We start from the raw sequence: 22,957 nt of genomic DNA, 5'->3' as shown, positions 1-22,957 counted from the left end.
ATGTGGTTCACCCTAATAGACAGCTCTCTCAAACGCTAGACCAAATACTTAGAGGACTTTGGAAAATATATATATATATTTTTAAGTAACTTTTTAAAGCGTGATAATGCCATTAAACTTATTTTTATAGTCTTTTTTCCTTTATGGTATTGTGTGTGATAACGCTTCATGTTACATGTTAAATGTAAAGACCTGTGACTCCATGGTTGGTGGATTTTTGTAGTTTCTTGAATAGAAAAAAATAATTATTGTTAAATTCTCATATACCAGCGTGACATGCAGTGTCAGTACTGCACCGTGATACTACGTGATACTAACATTATGAATTCAACACATTTTATATTTGGAACTTCTTCAGGCCGATACTCTGCAGTAAAGAGAAGAGAATTAATATCTAGAAAAGCTTGGGAGGTGAATCAGGAAGTGGGGAGTACATACAAATGATTCTTTCCTTTGTCGCAGTGAACCCTTCATTGGTGAGGCTATAACGGCCTCCAGTTCTTACAGTGTCGGACATAGCATCTGTTATTATCTTAAGCCTGCAGAGTCGAAAGATTATAGGCTCTTCCCCACCCTCTCATCACAGTTCTTCTGAAGTAATGAGGAACTTGGCTTCTGGAATTTATGCCTTGGTGTAAAAGGAGTGTTTCCAATAGTTCCAGGAAGGAATTTTTGGCTTGCTGATCTTCACAGACCTTTCCCATCTGACAAATCCTAAATGAAATCTCTTTAGAGAATTATCTATATCATTATAACTTTAGCCTAACCCACAGTATTGGAATCGACAGTTTCAAAAGAATCATTTTGCAAGTGTCTTAGATAATTAGAAAACTGAAGCCATGCTCCACAGATGGGGATGCTAGAGAGGAGACCTGCCCAAGATGGGGTCCATACCCTTCTCCCTCCCTCAGTCCCATGATAAAGTATGAAAAGTAAATCACTACTTCAGCTACCAAGGTGAATTAACTCTCAGGGAACCCTCTCCCAATTCTTTACCTTGCACAATAAAGGAACCTCTGGGTCCTTGAAAGTTAAATTTCCTTTGGGCCTGTGCACTAGAGACATGCTTTATTTCAACAGTGTGGTTTAAATACTTGAATATCACAATATATGACCAAGTTTGGAGAAGATGTTTCTTCTCCCAACTTTTACAGGGTGTGACTCAAACACTTTTATAATGTCCAAGGTGTATACATGGATATGTATTGCAATAATTTTGCGTGGTTATATTTTGCAAAGATTGTATAGTTTCTATATCTTGAAAAGGAAAGTATTTTTAAAAATCATTTTTATTTTATAAGTACTAATAAAATTAATTTGAAAGAAAGCTATATTTTGGTTTTATGATTATACCAACCGTTCAGACTAATATGGCTCATTAGCCTTCTTATCCATGGGCTTCAAATTTCATTTTTTATTGGAGATTGACCTAGCTATTCAGCTGTGATGCTGTCTCAAATTTTAAATTGTCTATCTGTCCTTCTGATACTTTCACTTCATATCCAACACCTCCAAAATGAAGGCACTACTCTTCTGTTCCACTGAGGCCTTCATTCTTCTAGACCCCCAGACCTTGGAGTAGCTTTGAATTCTGTACTTTTTCCATAGCTGTTCTATTACTGGAGCCCTGGTGGCACAGTGGTTAAGAGCTATGGCTACTAATCAAAAGGTTGGCTACTAATCAAAAGTTCGAATCCACCAACCACACCTTGAAAGCCCTATGGGGCAATTCTACTCTGTCCTATAGGGTTGCTAAGAGTCGGAGTTGACTCGACGGCAATGGGTGTACTCCATTACTAAGTCCTGCAATGTCTTCTTCTTCTCTTGTGGATTCACTCTTCCCTTGCCACTTCCACTGCTACCACCTTAGTGCACGATTTACCACCTCACACCTGAATTGCCACAACAGTATCCAAATTGGGTTATCTGCTTCTAGACTCTTCTACCCTGATCCTTACCCCAGTTCCAGACTAATCTTCCCAAAGTTCTGCTTTCACTGTTAATCTGGTACCCATGAATCCACAATGCTGCCTTATTACATACCACTTCACATCCGAATTCTTCATTATCTGGTCCTATTCCTGCTTTCCCAACCTGATTTCCCATGTCGCTACACGAATTCAATACTCAGGTCCATCTTCCCACCAACTCCCATATGTGCCAAGGAATATCTCCCTCTATTTCCCCTGCTTTAAGTGCCTTCTTTTCTTTGTTCTCTAAAGCCTGTTAGTCTCCAGTGGCTTAGCTTAAGGTTTTGTTTCTTCCATTATATTTTGTTTCTCCCACCCACACTAATCCACCTTGAAGAGTGGTTAAAGCACTGGACTAGGAGTCTGAAGATCTGAGTGTGGTTTAGCACTTGCCAACTGGGCAAGTCACTTAACTTACTGGCCTGTTTTTCTTGCTTTTTAAATAGAATATTACTTGCCCAACCCATCTGACAAATGGGTGCAACAGAAGGACTTGTAAACTAAAAAAGGATAAAAACGTTAAGGATAAAAACATTGAACTGTGGTTAATACTCTAGAGTTGAGCATTCACTCTCCTCTTCAAAATTATGCCTACCCCAGGATCTTTACTCCTGAGCAGACAGACCAGGATGCAAATCCCATTTGGTGCCCTCCTGAGAGCACAGTATTCTGTCGTTGAACTCCTCTCATTTCCTCACTAATCCGCATGTACAGGGCTGCCAATGGTCACCAGTCCTTTTATGTTATGCAGAGATGTTGCCATCTTTCCAGTTCCAGCTCTGGTCCTCTGTGGGTATTGCACTTCGTTCTGGCTAGGGGAATGGGCCTGATTTCTGTGTGTTTCCCATGTCCAATTCCCTATACCCAGCTTTCTCTTCTAGCCTCTTATCTGTTCACCCAATAAGCATGATGACGTGCTGACCTCTGATCTGGGTGTGTAGGGAGCCTACAGTCAGTAAAAAAAAAAAAATTTTTTACAGTAGCGGGCATTAAATAAAATATTAGAAGTTGGTTATTGAGGTATAAGTTAGGCATGTGAAGGCTGAGCACTACCCCAAGAATACTGTTACATGGCCCCCTTCGTTTCTTACATCAAATCTAATTTAGCCACCATGTTCACCTAGAATTCTGCAAGATGCCCTATCAGAGATGCTCTGTGATCCCTAAAGACAGACCCATTCCAAGTTTTACTTTACAGGTATACCTCAGAGATAGCGCAGGTTCAGTTCCAAACGACTGCAATAAAGTGAGTCGCGCAAATTTTTTGGCTTCCCAGTGCGTATAAAAGTTATGTTCACACTATACAGTAGTATATTAAGTGTGCAATAACATTTTGTCTTAAAAAATATACATACCTTAATTAAAAAAATATTTTAATAGACTTGCTCGCTGCAGGGTTGCCACAGAACTTCAGTCTGTAAAAAACAATATCTTCAAGGCACAATGAAATGAGGTATGCCTGTACCTTAATCAATACCCAGTGTTTGCTGCCTATAAACTTACCAGTCAAATTTCTCATCCTCTCAAGACTGGGAATTTGGCCCTAAACTGTGATCATTTCACTGAGATGCTGCCTCCCTTTGAGGATCTGTCTGTGTTTTTGACCAACCTTTTCCAGATGGCACCTCTCTCTGTCATTATCTGCTGTCTTTGCTTTTCAACATACATGAAAAAAGCAATTAGCAATACAAAGCATATATTTAAGGCCACATAAGTGGTAAAGACAACATGACATCCTCAGCAGGGATGTCAGGTGGGCAATGGAATCACATTGGGGAGTGATGTCTAAAAATCCCAGACAATAATTTATCCACCTTTTCTGCTTCACAGACAAAAATCAGAAATCTATAGTAGTGTTGTTCAATAGAAATATAATGAAAGCTACATATGTAAGTTTGAATCTTCTAGCATCCATATTAAACAATTAAAAAGAACTAGGTGAAATCGATTTTAATAATATATTTTATTTAACTCAATATTCAAAATATCTCACGATGTAATCAATATTACAAATTATTAGTGAGATCTTTTACATTATTTTTGCCATATTAAACCTTCAAAGTCTGGCGTGTGTTTATACTTTCAGCACATCTCAGTTTGGATCAGCAGTATTTCAAGTACTCAATAGTCACATGTGGAACTAAACCAAAAAACCCTTTGCTGTCGAGTTGATTCTGACTCATAGTGACCCTACAGGACAGAGGGAACTGTCCCATAGGGTTTCCAAGGAGTGGCTGGCGGATTTGAACTGCCGACCTTTTGGTTGGCAGCCAAGCTCTTAATCACTGCGCTACCAGGGCTCCCACACTGGGCAACGCAGTTCTACAAACTGCTGGTAAGAGAGTTATGATAACAGCCACTATCTCTTGAGCTCTGTCATATGCCAGTACATGCAAAGCTCTTTGCATTTATTTTATTTGATCCTTAGAATAGCCTTATGAGGTTGATGTTATTTTCCCCCTTAAACAAACAAAAACCATGAGAAAAATAAGAGAGAGTTTAAGAGACTTGCGTCAAGTCATATAGCCAACAAAGGACAGAGCAGACCTCACATGAGTCATTCGACCCAAAGCACTTTGTTATTAACCTCATGCTTCCTATCTGGAGATATGAGGAAATGAATTGCTCTGGACTTCACCCTAAAGACCTTGGAGAAGGGAAAGGCCTCAACAAGGCTCACAGGAACAGCACCAATCCCACAGGTAAAGTGGGTAGCCAAACAGGCTATTCTCTGCGAGGGCAAAAGGCACGTAATGCATGAAGCAGAAACCATGTACAAAAGAACTTCCCTAGCATCCCCTCAACAACAACAACAAAAAAAGCAATGATGAGGTGATGAGCAAGGTGAAACAAAAGGAAAGAGAGATGTTTGAACATTAACAAAGGGCAGAGTTGGTGAGATAAAAAAATTATCATAGACTTGGCAGATAAACATACAATCTCAATAAAGTGAATAGAAGTGGGTGCCACAGGTCCTACCTATGAGGTTGCCTTTAGGAAGAGGAGGAAATGGAGTCTGGAGCCAGGTCAGAGTTGACCAGGATAGACTATGGAGATAAGGAGAAGCTAGATTCAAAGGAAGAGCCAAGGTTTCAATGAAGGAGACAGAATGTGCAGGCATCTCAAGTGTGTATATGAGAACAGCCCTTTCTGGAGTGCCCAGCATGGGATTCCAGGAGAGACAATTGCTTATTTATATGTACTGAGCTATGACTAACTTAAAAAGCTTTGGTGGTGGGGTGGTTAAGAGCTCCGCTTCTTACCAAAAGGTCAGCAGATGGAACCTGCTAGCTTCCCCAAGGGAGAAAGATGTGGCAATCTGCTCCTGTAAGGATTACAGCCTCGGAAACCCTATGCAATCCACTGCTGACCCAAGTGGTGATCTGCTCCCATAACGATTATAACCTAGAAAACCCTGTGGGGCAGTTCTACTCTGTGACATATGGTTGCTATGAGTTGGAATCGACTCAATAATGCACAATAACAGGACTAACCCCAAAAGCTAGAGTCCATATAAACAGTCCTCAAAGAAATGAAGGCATCATGCTAAATTTAGTATATGTGTACATTATTCCTTTTCCATATTTCCTGTTTAAAAAACCTTTTATTTATGAAATGATGGTAATGGATCATCATTGGTTGGTTTTGTCTTTGTTTTTTAATGTCCTCATATGGCAAATATAAAACTTGACAGCCTTATATTGGTCCTCCAGTTTTATTCTTTTTAAAATGTTAGGAAAAAAAAAAAAAAAAACAAACCCATTGCTGTCAAGTTGATTCCAACTCATAGCAACCCTATAGGACAGAGTAGAACTGCCCTATAGGGTTTCCAAGGAGTATCTGGTGGATTCGAACTGCCAACCATTTCGTTAGCAGCCGTGGCACTTAACCACTATACCGTCAGGGTTTCCTTTAAAATGTTAGTGTCATATAAAATAATAATTTAAAAAATACTCTTTCAGATCTTACCCTTTCTCAGATACATTTAGTTTCGTTTCTGTCTATAATTTCTGTTTCTGTCTGTAATTTAAACTACTCGCTCTCCCCCAACTCCATCCCCTAAGCATACTAATGGTTCAAATTTCTTCCAGTTAAAGCAAATAAAACTTTCCTTAAACTCTCCTCCCTTCCTCCCTAAATACATTCTAAGTTTTCCTTTCTTTAACTACAATTTTTTCCTCAACTGTTTTTCCTCCCAATTTTTCAAACTGGCAATTGAATCTTAAATAATTGTGCAATAGTTCCTCCACACCAAAGTAAAGATGAATGAAAATCTATTATTCAATTTTAATGTTTTCCCTTCTGGTTGAATCACTAGTATTCAAACAGTAAGTATTGCTTTCTTTCCCTTGGGAGGGCATGAGTCAGAATTGACTCAATGGCAACGGGTTTTGCTTTCATCTCGGAGGGCAAAGTAATTTAGCTACCAAAAAAAACTACAGTTGCGGTTGAGTCAATTTCGACTTACAGTGACCCTATAGGGCACAGTAGAGCTGCCCCACAGGGTTTCCAAGGAGCAGCTGGTGGATTCGAACTGCCAACCTTTTTGTTAAGCAGCCAAGTTCTTAACTACTTTGCCATCCAGTTCCAATTTAGCTACCAAACCATCGAGTCGATTCCAACTCATAGTGACCCTATAGGACAGAGTAGAACTGCCGCATAGTGTTTCCAAGGAGCGCCTGGTGGATTTGAACTGCCGACCTTTAGGTTAGCAGATGTAGCTCTTAACCACTATGCCACCAACGTTTCCAGTTTGGCTACACTAAGTGTTATTTGGAGCCCTGGTGGTCTGGTGGTTAAGAGCTTGACTGTTAACCAAAAGGTCAGCAGTTTGAATCCACCAGCCACTCCTTGGAAACTCTATGGGGCCTTTGTCGGCTATGTTGGGAACTTAGCCAACCTAACATGCTTGTGTACAAGAGAAAAGCCATGTTTCAAACTGACTTTCAAAGAAACTTAACTTTTATTTTGACATGATTCAGAAATACAGAAACATTGCAAGAATTGTACAAAGAATTCCCGTTTCCTTTCCCCTAGATTCCCTAGAGGAGTCCTGATAGTGCAATGATTAAGCACTCAGCTGCTAACCAAAAGGTTGGCAGTTGGAACCCTTTCAACTGCACAGCAGGAGAAAGACCTAGTGGTCTGTTTCTGTAAAGATTAAAAAATTGCAGCCAAGAAAATAGGAATTCACATTTGAGAGTAAGCGGCAGACATGATGGCTCTTTACACCTAAAGAATTACAGTGCATAATTCCTTTGAAAGAATATTCTGTTAGTAACCACAGTAAAATTAGCAAAATCAGGACATTAACATTAACACAATGCTGTTATCTGATGTACAAATGTTTCAGATTCTCCCAAAGACAGCAGTGCTACTTCACTTCAAACAGAAAAGCTTTTAAGATTCAAAAATCATTAACAGGAAGGTGATTTAAATGAAGTAGTTTAGGAGTTCTCATTGTTAAAGAATGCTAATTTGGACATCTGCCTGCACTACTGTTTAAGGAAAGAAACCCAACAACATTGTCATCGAGTCAATTCCAACTCATAGTGACCCTATAGGACAGAGTAGAACTGCCCCACAGAGTTTCCAAGCGGCGCCCGGTGGATTTGAACTGATGACCTTTTGGTTGGCAGCCGTAGCATTTAACCACTATGCCACCAGGGTTTCCTTAAGGAAAGAAGAAATGTCAAAATAACTTTGAGTCTATATGCTTATGATTCCCTTGGTGTAGAGCTCAATTTTGCCAGTAGATGTCACCATAGCCATCTAAAAATTTTAGAAAATCAAAGAAAACAGTGACCTCATTGGTGTTTAAGGAATATCAGGGGACAAAAATAAAGGAAAAAAAAAAAAAAAGCAATGAATAGGCTCAGGCCACGGCTGTGTCCTCTAAACTTGTCTGCTCATATCTTTAGAGATCATTTTTATTTGCAAACACTAAAGCTTTCCCCTGATATTCCCAAAAGAACATAATTCAATCACAAAGATTCCAAAGCAAAATAATTAATATACATCAATTATTAAGTGTTTATTAATCACTCAATGAACATTTATTAGATGACTATTGTGTTTTCTTAAAATGAACAATACAGTGTTTAGACATACAAGTGTTTGTTTGAGTCCATTCATGAAGAGGGGCATGAGGATTCAAGCAATTCAATTTCCTATACACCAAATGCATCCTGCCCTAGGTCAGGCATGAGCCTGCGCCATCTTCACAATCCTTGGTATGCTTGGGTCCATTGTTGTGGCCACTATGTACTTTGAGGAGCTTTCAACCTAAAGGACTCATCTTATAGCACTATACTGGACAATATTCTGTTGTGATGCGTGAGATTTTCATTGGCTAATTTGGGGAAGTAGATTGCCACGCCTTTCTTCCTAGTCTGTCTTAGTCTGGAAGCTCCGCTGAAACCTGTCCACCATGAGTGACCCTACCCACCACAACCCACTGCTATCGAGTCAATTCTGCCTCAATGAGTGACCCTGCTGGTATTTAAAATACTGGTAGCATAGCTTCCAGCATCATAGCAACACACAAACCATCACAATACAACAAACTGACAGATGGGTGGTGGAGGTATTTGATACTAATTCTATATGTCAACTTTTAGGTTACTGGAGGTCTCTTTACATTTTTTTTGAGCACTTACTAAGTGGCATGCTGTGCCGTGTCCCTTATCCTATTTAATGCTCCCTTTAACGCTCCCAAGAACTCTATGAGGAGGGATTTGTGTGTGTGTGTGTGTGTGTGTATGTGGTAAAACTATATATAACAAAGCACATTTTACATGTACAATTCAATGAGGAATTTTATTATCCCCATTTTAGAGATGAGGTATCTGAGGGGCTTTGGGGGGTTAAACAACTTCTCCAAGATCACCCAGATAGAGTGGTAGAACCAGGCTCAAACCGAGGCCTACATAAAGCTCCTTTCTTAGTTCATCATTCCAGGGCAACTGGCTTTCACCAGGGACTTACCACAGATAAAATCTAAAAGTCCATGTTATTGAAGTTGGTTTTGCCTCAATCATTTTTAAAATCTTAATTATGGATCCATTCCTACAAATAAATTCCTGTTGTGTAGGAGAAAGGAAATATAAAAACAAGAAAGCTGGCCACCCTAAGAGAACTTTTCATTGAGAAGGGGTAGAGGTAGAGTCCCTGGGTGGCGCAAATGGCTGAGCGCTCTGCTGTTAACTGAAAAGTTTGGCGGTTGAAGTCCACCCACAGGTACCTTGGAAGAAAGGCCTGGCTTCTCCTGCTGAAAAATCGGCCATCGAAAACCCTATAGAGCACAATTCTACTCTGATACACATGGTGTCGCCATAAACTGGAATCAACTGACAGCAACTGGAAGAAAAGAGACGGGGATATTTGAGATGAGGAGGCGCTTGGTAGGAAGGTCACTCAGCCTTGGTCTTCTCTGTACAGCTTAGGAGGGCCTGGGGAAAGTGGAGGAGATTTGGACCAGCTGCAGCCAGGAATGTACTGGGTTAAATAACATGTCTACAGAAGCAAGGGGGTATTTCAGGATCCTTCTTTCCACTCCGTAGAATTAGTTGAGCTTATTGTCTCAGCTTTTTCCAAAATAAAGTTCACCTCTGGCTAGAGTTCAAGATTAAAGAATTTTAGTACAGAATTTAGCCTTGTCTCTTGACGAATTTTGTATCATGAAAACGGATAAACGATACCAGTACATTAAGACGAGGCTGAAACGCTGATTGACTTCCAGTGTTAATTATCTATTTGATTTCATTTTTTTAATGTCACCTGACTAGGGTCGCTGTGAATCAGAATCAACTTGACGGCAATAAGTAATCAGTCACTTCTGAAGAGGAATCCCTGGGTGGCACAAATGGGTACGTGCCGGGCTATCAACCAAAAGGAAGGAAGAAAGGTCTGGCAATCTGCTTCTGAAAGGTCTCAGCCATGAAAACCCTATGGAGTGTAGTTCTGCTCTGAAACACATGGGGTCACTATGAGTCAGAATCAACCGCACGGCAACTGTTTTTTTTTTTAACCCCTGAAGTAAGGAAAACAACTAAGTGAGAAACATTTTCAAAACCACACGTTGAAATCCTAAGACAAACCTAACCCTTTTGGGACATCTGTATTTGTTAATATCTTTGAGGTGCATGGGCTGGATAGCCCTAATCTTTGCATTTTGAACAATGCCATCTGCCTAATTTGTGTTTCTTTATAAATGTGTACACATTTTCTTGCTCTACCAGGATGTTTTCGTCTCTGCCTCCACCCCACTTAAATTGTTTTTTTAATTATCTCATTGTGTCTTATGTTTAGCAATCCCCTCTTTGAGATGTTCCATCTTGCCTCTGGAGTGGGAGGTAAATTTGGTTGAGTATTAATTACTAATGGAATTTCTTCAGGCTCAAATCTTCCTTCCCCCATACACATTCAGAGCAGGGAGAAAATGTTGCTCTGGAGATATCAAGGGATAAGTCTGGAGATATCACGGGAGACGTAGCTCTAGATCAAGGGCTTAATAACAAGTCCATAGCTAGTAAATTATATTTTTCCAGAGTCACCTTCAAAATGGTATAAATTCACTTTTAAAGCTGTCAACAAAGGGGGACAGCTCACAAAATAGGAAACATAAATGGCTAATAACTATATGAGAAAAATTCAATCTTACTACAAATAAAGGTAAATGAATGGGGTAATAATTTCATCTTTTCATTTTTGATCAGGTTTTTTTTTTTTTTTTTCCTAAATGATGATGCTCAATATTTGCAAGAGGGTCAATTGCCAGATTGCAGTAGGTATGGTTGGGCATATGAATTGGTAAAACCTTTGTGAAAATAAATTTTCAATACTTGTCATACCTTGTGGCCTGTAACTCTGGTTCTAGGACTCTTTCCTAAGAAAACAGTCTGAAACACAGAAAAAAACCTTTACATAAAGATATTCGTATTTATAATTTACAATGGTAAAAATGTAAATAACTTCTCCTAGTCACATATATTCATATTCTCCTATTCACGCATATTCATATTCACAGACATTCATATTAGAGAATTATGTATCTTTTCAAAATTATATTTAGAAAGAGGAAAATAATTATGAAATAATAATTAAGTGGAAAAAAGGAGGGAATATATCGTGTGTGTGTGTGTGTGTGTGTGTGTGTGTGTGTAAAATGAGCAGGGCCACTACCAGGCAGTATGACTCTAGGTAAGTCACTTCTCTCTGACACTATTTCCTCATCTATAAAATGACTAAGTGATCCCTGAGCCCCTGTTTGATTCTATAAAGTGAAGAGAGCTGTTAGTATCTTACCGGTGCATTGTCTCCAATAAGTTTCTCCTGTCTGGAAACTGTAAAATGGTACCAATGACACTTACCACTTGTACTGAGTTAGAGTCCCTTAGAAGCGGAGCCTGAGACAAGCATTCAGATGTGTGTGATTTACTGAGGGTGCGCTCTTCAGAAACACCCTGCGAGAGCCTAAGAGAAGCATGCTAGGGAGGGGAGAGAGGAGAGCTGAACGAGGACATGATCCCGGGTAAATATTCTTGGCCTGACTGGGTGACAGGTGAGTATGCTCTGAAACCCTAAGTCACACCATTGAATTGTAGGAGGTTCCAGTTCCCTGAGGGCAGTTTTTGGCTGGGGATGGGGATAGGGGTTGGGAGACATCTGTGAGCCATTAACTGCCAATGTTCACAGCAGCTCTGCAAAGAGGATCTGAGCTGGTCCCATCATGTCCACTAAGCCACCTAGGGCCATTGTGAGGATTAAATGAGGTCACGGTTGTAAAGGATGCCTGACTCCGTAAGAACCATCAATGAACACCAGTTTTGGTTACTCTTAATGTTAACTACTGATTTTTAAAGATGTTAGGGATTGAATTATGTCCCCCCAAAATATGTGTTGTAAATCTTAGTCTCTGTACCCATAATTATAATCCCATTTGGGAATGGGTGTCTTTGTTATGTTAATGAGGCAGGATTAGCGCAGGGTGTATTTTAAGTCAATCTTTTTTGAGATATAAAAGAGATCAGGACAAGCAAGCAGAGATGGGGACGACACATGCCAAGCCACATGAAGATCGCCCAGGAACAGAAGCTCAGAAGAGACAAGGACCTTCCTTCAGAGCTGACAGAGACAGAAAGCTATCCCCTAGAGCCCTGAATTTGGGCTTCTAGCCTCCTGAACTGTGAGAAAATAAATTTCTGTTTGTTAAAGCCACTCATCTAGGTATTTGTTATAGCAGCACTAGATAATTAAGACAAAAGACCACACCTAGTTATAAATACATAGATAAATCTGACTCCCTGAGTAGGGTGAGGATGCCATCTGCTGCCTCTCCATCAGTCACTGTCTGCCCTTTAGTCAAACTCAGAACTTCAGCTTAGAGAGTGTCCCCACCCCCCACAGAGGAGCTGAGGTTGAGGTACTGCCAGAGCCCACCAAGAGCCTGGATGTGGATATGCAAAAAAGTCCAAATGCAGCTGAGATGCCCAGTTTTGTCAGAAAGAGTCTTGGATGTATCAGAGCAAATTGACAAGCATAAATCTAAAGCATAGGTGAGTAGTTTGGGAGGCAATGGGTCTAAGTCAGTACTGGTGAAACAATATGGGAAGAGATAGCGAGAATGGTAACAGAATATGAAGAATGTAACCGATGTCATTAAACTGGACATGTAGAAATTGCTGAATGGGTGTATGATCTGCTGCATATATTTTCACCAAAAAATAAAATAAATATTAAAAAAAAGTACAATCAGTGATAACCAGGACATGTGGAAACAGAGGCTTCTCTCCTAAATATTTCTTCATATAAGTATAAATTGATATAATCTTCCTGAAGGGTGTTGTTTTGACAAAATGCATTAAAATTATAAGTGTGTGCATCCTTTGACTAAGATTATATCCTAGGGACGTGCAAATCTGTGAGTACAAAGATGGTCACTACAATGTTTTTAATAAAATTGAAGTGTGATGGAAGGAAGAGAGGGAGGAGGAAGGATGAAGGGAGGCAGGGAAAGCGAGGGAGAGTGGAAGAGAGGGGGGGAAGGAGGGAGGAAGGGGAAGGAAAGAAGGATAGAAGGAAGGAGGGAGAAGAGGTGTTACTGATTGAATTGTGATCCCTCAAAATGTGTGTTAACTTGGCTAGGCCATGATTCTCAGTATTATGTGGTTGTTCTCCATTTTGTGACTTGATGTAATTTTTCTGTGTGTTGTAAATTCTAATCTCTGACTGGTTAATGAGGCAAGATTAGGTTACATTAAAGAGGATTAGGGTGGGATGCAACACCCTTACTCTGGTCACAGCCCTGGTCCAATGTGGGGAGTCTCTCTGGGGCGTGGCCTGCATCACCTTTTATCTTACAAGAGATAAAAGGAGAGAGAAGCAGAGAGCTAGGGCCCGCATTACCACCAAGAAAGAAGAGCCAAGAGCAGAGCTTGTCCTTTAGACCCACGTTCCCTACGTTGAGAAGCTCCCAACCCAGAGGAAGACTGATGACAAGGAACTTCTGCCAGAGCCGACAGAGAGAAAAAGCTTTCCCCGGGAACTGGCATCCTGAATTCAGACCTAGCCTGTTAAACTGTGAGAGAATAAATTTCTCTTTGTTAAAGTCATCCACTTATGGTATTTCTGTTACAGCAGCACTAGATAACTAAGAAAGGAATGAAGAAAAGAAGGACAGAAAAGAGGAAGGAAGGATGGAAGGGAGGGAGGGAGGAAGGAAACAGGGAAGGAGGAAGGACCAGAGGAAAGAAGGGAGGGAGGGTCCCAGGCCAGGAGTGAGAAAACAGGATTGAGCCCTCACTGTTGGCTGGATGGCCTTGATCTATCTGCACCGTGGTTTCTTACTTGGTGAAATAAGGTGATTGAATGAGCTCAAGAAAGTGTCCTAAACTTGGGTCTGGGAGTCTCCTGGAATTGTATCCAAAATTCAGACTTCCATGCAGTTTTCCAATTAAGATGCATAACCTTTGTCCAATTTCTTACAGAGAGAGTGACTCAAGAAAACTGACCTCCAAGCTTCCTCCCACTCCAGCACTCTGTGATTATGAGGGTGGGAAGAAACTTGGGTCAAAGGAAGAAATTCAGCACTGAATTCCTTGTTCTGGTTTTGTAAATACAGTCTGTTAGAACAGCATTTCTTTGGTCTCCTTCTACTTCCATGCCCTGCCCTCCTCATTCAGACTTAGGAAAATTAAAGGCAGACCCCAGGACACATCTACTCACTTTCACATTGCTATCTTTTCATCTTCACCACCAATGTGTGAAGTGGGTGTTATCTTCATTTTACAACCAAGTAAACTGAGGTCCAGATGATATGACTCAGCAAAAGTTCAACAGCACCCCCTTGTGGTTTGGATCTAGGTGGTTAAGACTTGCTGTGAAAATCAATGACTTCAAAGGTCCTTGGGAACTCTTGAAATATTCTTATTATTTTTAATACGCCTTTTTCTGTTTTGAAATGATACTTTAAAACTTCAGCAATACAGAAATGTATGAAGTATAACCAGAAGGCTCAATAGCCCAATTTATCGCTCCAGACTGTAGTGGATCCCCTCTTTTGTAATGCATACAGATATGTTTCTTTGTTTGATTGATGATTGATTTTTTTACAAAAATAGAACCATATTATACGTCGTGCTCTGTACCTACTGTTCCACTGGACAGTATATCATGAGCGTTTTCCCTGTCAGAAGATAAAGAGGTGCCTCATTCATTTAAAAACCGTAATTTAAACAACCTGTGCATGTAGGAAACCCTGGTGGCATAGTGTTTAAGAGCTACATCTGCTAACCAGAAAGTCAGCAGTTCAAATCCACCAGGCACTCCTTGGAAACTCTGTGGGGCAGTTCTACTTTGTCCTATAGGGTCGCTATTAGTCGGTATCAACTCGGTGGCAACAGTTTTGGTTTTTGTGTGTGTGTGTGTGTGTGTGTGTGTGTGTGCATATATTAGACGCCATCCATCTGTTAATTTGAATGCCAGGTTAAGTAGTTTGTGAACAATGTGGAACAAAATTTCTGCCATCTTGAAGCAATTATCTGAACTTCCTGTGAACTGATTATGGAGATTGTAGGTATGCGTTGTTAAAAAAAAAATTCAGGAACTATTTAGGACTTTTCATATGAAATTGTTCAAGTGAGGGTGCATACACATCTGAAAAGTATGTTACTCCAAACAGTGAAGAGCAGTACAGCATGGCGGTTAACAGTTCCAGCTCTGGAGTCAGACCGTCACTAGCAAGCTATGTGACCTTGGGCAAGGAATATCACCTTTCTGAGCCTCAGTTTGTTCATCTGTGAAATGGGTTTATTAGCCCCCATATTACAGGGATCTTGTTAGAAACAAATGAGATGATGGAGGTAAAGAGCTTAGCACAATGCTTAATTGAATAAGCCTTAGGGATTATTATTGTTTTAAACAAAGGAGAAACAAAGGCCACCCATGTCACAGTGAAAGACGCTCTTCTCTGAGGTCTCACTGAACCACAAGTAGCTTGTCAGGATCTCCTTGTTGTGTCTGCCTAACTCCTGTGTCCTAAGTTCTTAGCCCTTTCGCTGCATGACCTCACTTATACTGACATCTGCGTGGAAAACGGAAAAGGCAAGCATAACAGTTGGAGGAAAGACTCCTGCTGCTGCCTCCGAGGAAAGCCACCCAGAGGGGCTTTGATGCTAACTTGATTGGAATGCAGGACTTAGTGTAAAGGCTGAGAATTCAGGGTGAATTTATTTGGCTTTCTTTTTCATAAAAGTAATATGTGTACTTGTTAAAGAAAAAAAATTGTACAGAACAGAGAAACGAAACGTTGAGTCTCCTATTTCCAACTACTTCCAGTCCTGGTTTCTTGCTCTGTTTTAACAACTTTTTTTGGGTTTTCTGGGAGTCACCTCCATCAGATTTCGATGGAACAATCTCAGCAAAGCGTTAGTAAAATCTGAGGTCAGAATATGCTGAGCTAAAGAGAACAAAAGTATTCTTCCTCCTTCTGGGTGAGGCCAATGTCAGGACTAGGAAATAGCAGACATCATTCTAACACAATTTGAAAATGAAATTCTGGAATAAATGAGCAAACCATGGTGAAAAGGCCCAGTAGGGCCAGAGGGACTGAGTGATAGCTTTTCTGTTTATGTCTTACTTCAACCATTCCCAGAGCGCCTGGATAGAGCCAAGCAGAGGACTATCATAAACTGGACAAATGCCCACAGCTAGTCCAAGGAGCAAGGCTTGGAAACCAGACCCGGAACCAGATCTCTTCCTATCACAACCAGACACCTGGGATGGTAGAATGAACTAAGCTCTGAATGGCCCATATCTGGCACCCAGACAGATCCTCTGAGAAAACAGGAGAGGGTCTATCAGGGTGAGATACGTGATTCCCTCAGCCAAGCTTGCTACATACAAACTGGGAACAAACCAGGACCCTATAACTTCTTGCCATAAACATAGTAGCCAGCTTCTGACTTACCTAGCAGGGATTTGGAAGCTGATTATGGAAATGAAAGCAATCCAAGTTTATTTCATTATGGTCAGAGGCCAGCAAAATAAATCTAGATTATCATTATGTAATAATGCCCACAAAGAGAACAACTTTGCATGAATTGCAAGGTATTTAATTATAATTTAGACATATTATAGCATTCAATGTTTTGTTTCATTTTGTTTTCATTTATTGACATGCCAACATGACCACAGAAAATTCAAAGTCCCTGCCAATCTTTCACTAACCTCCTGTATGATTGGGATAAATAAAAATTAGCTGTACAGGAAACAAAAAGATTCTAGTTTCATAGGTATTTTCATAAGTAGTCAAAGTAGAGGAGGAAATATTTAGCTCCCCAAGCACACAAGCTCTTTCAAACTGCTCTACATTTGCAGAGGTTTTTCTTCCTCCCTCCACATTATCCTTAGAGACTCACCGCTCTATGAAGCCTTTCACTTCCAAGACACGGTGAATTACTCCCTCCCCCCTACTTTAGGAGTGCTCCATTCCTATTTATATAGATGTATTTGTGAAGTATTCTACTAGTAGTTTAACTGTCTCTCCTACTGGTCACTGAGCTGCCCAAAAAGCAAAAAATTGCTTTATTTGCTATGGTACATCCACACAAAGGAGGACTATGTAGCAGTAAAAAAAAAAAAAGAATAAAGACTCATCAGGCACCAGACATATACAAATCAAAGCCATAATGAGATACCACTTCAAACCCACTAGGATGGCTAGAATCAAAAAGTCAGATAATAACAAGTGTTGGAGCCCATGTGGGGAAATTGAAACGCTCAGGCATTGCTGGTGGGAATGTAAAATGATGTCACCACTTCGGAAAACAGTCTAGCAATTACTTAAAAAATTAAACATAGAGTTACCATATTTTTTTTTTTACCGTATGATGCAGCACGTCAACTCCTAGATATATATCCATGAAAACTGAAAACATACATTCACACAAAACTTGTGCATAAGTATTCATAGTAGCATTATTTATAATAGTGGAAACAACCCAAATGTCCATCAACTGATGAATGGAGAAATAAAATGTGGTATATCCATACAATGGAATATTATTCAGCAATAGAAAGGAATGAAGTGCTGATACATGCCACCATGTGGATAGACCTTGAAGACATTAGGCTAGGTGAAAGAAGCCAGACGCAAAGAAATACATAGTGTATGATTCCATTTGTATGGAATACCCAGACTGGATAAATCCATAGAGACGGAAAGTAGATTGGTGGTTGCCTAGGGCTGGTGAAGTGGGGGAAATGATGAGTGACTACTAATGGGTATGGAGTTTCTTTTTGGGGCAATGAAAATGTTCTGAGATTATATTGAAAGTTGCAAAACTCTGTGGAGATACCAAAAGCCATTGAATTTTACATTTTAAGTGAGTGAATTTGCAGTATGTGAATTACATCTCCATAAAACTGTTATTTAAAAATAATGATAATAAGGAAGAGTTTTTTTGAAAACTAAAAGGTGTGACTCCTGGTATATAAAGTTAGGCAAAAAAAGAAAATGTAATATGCAAGAGTATAATTTATATTGCACTTGTGAAAAAGAGAGTAAATAAGAAATCAGCATATGTCAGCTTATTTTTTTGCAAAAAAAAAAAAAAAACAGAAACCATAAACCAAAAATTAACGATAACGTTCTCTACAGAGGGTGCACGAGAACGAGGTTAAAGGTATAGGAGAAGTAGTGTCACTGAGGAAATATTTTCATATAGTTTAGACTTTTGGGACCACATTAATGTTTTTACATATTTTAAAAATTAAATCAACAAAGTTGAGGAGAAAAAAACTAAAATAGAACACAAACAAAAACAATGAATTGAGTTGTATACCAAATGAATAATATAACCACATAGGAAAAAAAATATTATTAGGACTGTGAATGTATAAACACAGTCTAAAGATAAATAGAACTGCAAACAAATCTTGAACTTTGCTTAGCGAATTTGTTATTGGCAGTGGTATGGGTGTAACAATTCTGAAAGTGTTTTCTGAGTATTGTAAGATAGAATAAATGCCTAAACATATACTCATAAAGAAAGAAAAAGGAAGGAAGGAAACTTTTCCTTACATTGGAAAGTCAACTGATGAATATAGATAGAATTAGAAAATCACTATTCAGCAACCATCACAGTAAACAATTCAGCCAAAAAATACCAATGAATGCTAAAATTTGTGATTAAATGTTTGATGAAGAACAGGATACTCACATAGTCACAAAATAACTTCCCACAAAATACTTTTTAAGTACAAAGAGAAAAAGAATAACTTTCTAGTAGAGAAACCTGGCAGACATCACCTTAATCAAGTAACAATGGTTACTATCGCCATAACAGGATAAACTGAAATTGTACGCCACTTGACAAGATGCACTGAGAATAACACAGCATCACTTCTATGATATCCCTGACAAAATGTATAACCTGAATCTGGTCATGAGGAAACATAAGACAAAGTCAATCTGAGGGATAAAATAACTGACTTTCAAAAGTGTCAATGTCATAAAAGTCAAAGAAAGATTAAACAGATGTGGCAATTAAATGTAACATATGTTCATGGGTTGGAGGACATTAAAGGAACAATTGGAGAAACATGAATGTGGTCTGTGGATGAGTCCAGAATTTTACTAAGGACAGAGAAACAAAAAAATAGGAGAGAAAAAGCTCGTATTTACAGTACATTGCCAACTAAACATATAGAAAGAAAGATAGACAGATAGCCTCCGTTGAGTAGGCCCTGACTCATGGCAACCCTATGGGCAACAGAACAGAACATTGTCTGGTCCTGTGTCATCCTCATGATTGCCAGCATGTTTGAGTCTATCTTTGTCGCTACTGTGCAGTCCATCTCATGAAGGGTCTCTCTTGCCCTTGTAGACCCTCTACTTCATCAAACATGATGTCCTCCTTTGGCAACTGATCCCTCCTGATGATATGTCCAAAGCAAGCAAATTGTACAATGTTCTGTTGTGACCAGTGGCATAGCTTCCAGCATCACAACAACAAGCAAGCCACCACAGTACAACAAACTGTCAGACAGGTGGTAGTAAAGGGATGATAGAGTTTTTTTTTTTCAATTACAATTTTGCCACCACCGTATTATTAATTGATTCATGCAAGAATTATCGATGGGTGCTAAAATTATTGGATGAAAATTTGCTGGGGAACAGGAACCTCATACAGACTTAAAGTTATCTTCTCACAGATTTTGTATTAATTACAAAGGGGAAAATGATTCCTGTACCAAAATCTGATTGACTCCACTTTAGCCAAGTGATCAAAGTTAACATCACCAATAATGGGAAAAGCCAATATTAGATGATTCCTGGTGTGATGCACTGAAAGAGACATATACGATTTGTGTGGCATTCCTGCCCAAAATGCATAACCTTAATCAAATCATAAGAATTCATTCAGAAAAACCTAAAGTAAGGAACACTCTATAAAATAATGAGCAAGTACTCTTTAAACATATTAATGCCATGAAAATATAGTGAGAGATTGAAAAATCATTGCAGATTAAAGGAGACCAAAGAGACATAACAACTAAATGCAATGTGTGATCCTGGATTAGATCCTGGATTAAAAAAAAAAAAAAAATCCACTGCCGTCGAGTCAATTCCTACTCATAGTGACCCTACAAGACAGCGTAGAACTGCCCCATAGAGTTTCCAAGGAGTGCCTGGCAGATTCAAACTGCTGACCTCTTGGGTGGCAGCCAAAGTACTTAACCACTATGCCACCAGGGTTTCCAGATCCTGGATTAGAGGGGAGGAAATCCTATACTCAATATTGGGACAAGTAAGCCAAAATCAGTAAGGACCGTATATTGGATAATAATAATGTATCAATGTTAAATTTCTTAAATTCAGTAATAAGGGACTGTTCTAATTCTAAGGAGATCCATATTAGGGTTGAAGAATCTTGATCTCTGAGTTACTGTTAAAGGTGATGGAAAATTTGGGAACAGTTAATGGTGATGTTTGAATATATTTAATGTCACTGAACTGTACATGTAAAGATTGTTGAAATGGCAAAAATTTTTTTTACCTATATATTTACCATAAAAAAAGAGCCTTGATCTCTCCAACTTACTCTCAAATTTTTCATTATGAAAAAGAATGTGTGTGCCTGTGAGAGAGAGAGAGAAACAAACCACAAATATATCAAAATACTAATAAAAGGTGTGTTGTAAGGTGCCATCGAGTTGATTCTGACTCATAGTGGCCTTACGTATAACAGAACAAAACACTGCCCAGTCCTGCGCCATCCTCACAATCGTTGCAATGTTTGAGCCCATTGTTGCAGCCACTCCATTGCATTGAGGGCCTTCCTGTTTTTTGATGACCCTCCACCTTAACCAAGCATGATGTTCTTCTCCAGGGATTAGTCCTTCCTGATAACGTCCAAAGCACATGGAACAAAGTCTCACCATCCTTGCTTCCAGGGAACACTCTGGCTGTACTTCTTCCAAGACAGAGTTTCTCATTCTTCTGGCAGTCCATGGTATATTGAATATTCTTTGCCAACACCATAATTCAAAGACATCAACTCTTTCTTGGTCTTCCTTATTCGTTGTCCAGCTTTCACATGCATACAAGTCAACTGAAAACACTACGGGTTGGGTCAGGGGAACTTAGTCCTCAAAGCAACATCTTTGCTTTTCAATACTTTAATGAGGCCTTTTGCAGCAGATTTGCCCAATGCAACACATCATTTGGTTTCTTGACCGCTGTTTTCTTGGGCATTGATTGTGGAGCCAAGTAAAATGACAACTTCAATATTTTGTCCATTTATCATAATGTTGCTTATTGGCCCAGTTGTAAGGATTTTTGTTTTCATTTTTGTAGAAATGCAATCCATACTAAAAGCTAAAGTCTTTGATTTTTATCGGTAACTGCTTCAAGTCCTCTTCGTTTTCAGTGAGCAAAGTTGTGTCATCTGCATATCATAGGTTTTTGAGTCTTCCACCAATCCGGATGCCAGGTTCTTATTCATATAATTCAGCTTCTTGGATTATTTGCTCAGCATACAGATTGAATAAGTATGGTGAGAAAATATGTCCCTGGCGCACACCTTTCCTGATTTTAAACCACAAAGTATTCCCTTGTTTTGTTCGAACGACTGCCTCTTGGTCTAGGTACAGTTGCCTCATGAGCACAAGTAAGCGTGCTGAAATTTCCATTCTTCGCAATGTTATCCATAATTTGTTATGATCCACACAGTTGAATGCCTTTGCACAGTCAATAGAACACCGGTAATCATCTTTCTGGTATTCTCTGCTTTCAGCTAGGATCCATCTGACATCAGCAATGATAACCTTGTTCCACATCCTCTTCTGAATCCAGCTTGAATTTCTAGCAGTTCCCTATTGACGTACTGCTGCAACTGCCTTTGAATGACCTTCAGCAAACTTTTACTTGTATGTAATATTAATGATATTGTTTGATAACTTCCACATTCTATTGGATCACCTTTCTTTGGAATGGGTGTTGTTGTTAGGTGCTGTCAAGTCAGTTCTGACTCATGGCAACCCTATTCACAACAGAATGAAACACTGCCCAGTCCTGCGCCATCCTTACAATCATTATGCTTGAGCCCGTTGTTGTAGCCACTGGGTCAATCCACCTCGTTGAGGGTCTTCCTCTTTTCTGCTGACCTTGTACTTTGCCAAGCATGATGTCCTTCTCCGGAGACTGATCCCTCCTGACATGTCCAAAGGATGTAAGACACAGTCTTGCCATCCTTGCTTCAAAGGAGCATTCTGGTTGTACTTCTTCCAAGACAAGAATGGGTACATACATGGATCTCTTCCAGTTGGTTGGCCAGGTAGCTCTCTTCTGAATTTTTTGGCATAGATTAGTGAACACCTCCAGTGCTGCATCCATTTGTTAAAACATTACAATTGGTATTCCATCAACTCCTGGAGCTTTGCTTTTTGCCAGTGCCTTCAGTGCAATTTAGACTTCTTCCTTCAGTACCATTGGTTCTTGATCCTATGCTACCTCCTGAAACAGTTGAACACTGACCAAGTCTTTTTGGTACAGTGGCCCTATGTATTCCCTCTATCTTCTTTTGATGCTTCCCGTGTCATTCAATTTTTTGCCCATAGAATCCTTCAATGTTGCAACTTGAGGCTTGAGTTTTTTCTTTGGTTCTTTCAGCGTGAGAAATGCTGAGCGTGCTTTTCCTTTTTGGTTTTCTAACTCTAGGTCTTTGCACATTTCATGAAAATACGTTATCTTCTCGAGCTACCATTTGAAATTTTCTGTTTACCTCTTTTACTTCATCATTTCTTCCATTTGCTTTAGCTACTCTATGTTTAAGAGCAAGTTTCAGAATCTCTTCTGGCATCCATTTTGGTCTTTTCTTTCTTTCCTGTCTCTTTAATGAGCTCTTGCTTTCTTCATGTATGATGTCCTTGATGTCATTCCACAACTTCTCTGGTCTTTGGTCATTAGTGTTTAACGTCTCAAG

The sequence above is a fragment of the Loxodonta africana genome, chromosome 16, assembly GCF_030014295.1.
Source record: "Loxodonta africana isolate mLoxAfr1 chromosome 16, mLoxAfr1.hap2, whole genome shotgun sequence".
NCBI classification, from domain to species: Eukaryota; Metazoa; Chordata; class Mammalia; order Proboscidea; family Elephantidae; genus Loxodonta; species Loxodonta africana.
Note: the sequence above shows the minus strand (reverse complement) of the source record.